The sequence below is a fragment of the Octopus bimaculoides genome, chromosome 16 (assembly GCF_001194135.2).
Source record: "Octopus bimaculoides isolate UCB-OBI-ISO-001 chromosome 16, ASM119413v2, whole genome shotgun sequence".
NCBI classification, from domain to species: Eukaryota; Metazoa; Mollusca; class Cephalopoda; order Octopoda; family Octopodidae; genus Octopus; species Octopus bimaculoides.
The window spans coordinates 39,794,452-39,795,495 of record NC_068996.1 but is presented as its reverse complement, the minus strand read 5'-3'; the positions used below and the strand labels follow the sequence as shown (position 1 = coordinate 39,795,495).

General features: G+C 37.7%; 1 long non-coding RNA gene across 1 annotated transcript in view; it reads left to right on the top strand.

The window, feature by feature from the left end:
* The window catches only part of LOC106880748 (uncharacterized), a 32,254-nt gene that overhangs the window by 5,751 nt on the left and 25,459 nt on the right, over positions 1 to 1,044 (top strand). Inside the window, exon 2 of the long non-coding RNA XR_001410776.1 lies at positions 241 to 358. This is a non-coding gene — a long non-coding RNA (uncharacterized LOC106880748). The remainder of the gene's footprint in view (positions 1 to 240; positions 359 to 1,044) is intronic.

The window sequence follows — 1,044 nt, the reverse complement described above, 5'->3', positions numbered from 1 at the left end:
ATATATGTATATATACATATACATCTTTCTCTCTCTCTCTCTATATATATATATATATAACAGTGAAGAATGTTTCTGCCTTTAACATGAATACATCATAAATGGTCTCTAGAGACCTCGACATGTGTACAATGATTAGACAGTGGAATAGGGGTGAGGCAGATGTACTTTTGATATTGTGAAAACAGTTGTTTAATGGAATCGGTACTTTTGTGTGTTTTGCTCTTTTAATCATTGCAGTAAAGAAATGTTGAAAGTGGAAGCAAGCACAGCTCAGGAGCAGTTCCTTAAATGGCGAATTAATGAATTGCAGAAGAAGAAACTTGAAGGAGAAATAGAAGATCATCTGCTCAAAGTGGTAAATATTATTTTATATACATTTATGTTGGGTAAGGAACTGAAAGAGTACAATTGTGGATGCAAGCAGCTTTATTTGGGTCTCTAGAGTAATGTTTACTTGATAGGGTGCATCACTCTGAGATCAAGGAATCACTCCAGGTCAAGCTGCTATTTTTCTACATTGAGAGATCCCAGCTCCAGTACTGTGGTCATGTGATTAGAATGTTGCAGGAGAGAATCACAATGGATTTTACAAGCCAAGCCATCTGGTAAGAGATCTAGGGGTGGACCAAAGATGGGATGATTGGATACGAAAATGAGTATTTCAAGCTTTAATTGATATTTCAAGCAAATCAAATATGAAAAGCGTTTATTCATCAGAATATATCCCATAATATCCTATTGTCTGTTGCCATTGTTGTGTCAATTTTATGCTTATCTCATTTGGTTGGTTTACAGGGAAAAAAATTCCCTGCACCCGTTTTCAACCTCATCCACATTATTGAACCTTTAGCCTTGCAGAAAATGACCCATGGTGAAATGACCCAAGAAAATGACCCAAAGGCAGCGAGCTGGCAGAAACGTTACCCCGCCGGGCGAAATGCTTAGCAGTATTTCGTCTGCCGCTACGTTCTGAGTTCAAATTCTTCTGAGGTCAACTTTGCCTTTCATCCTTTTGGGGTCGATAAATTAAGTACCAGTTAC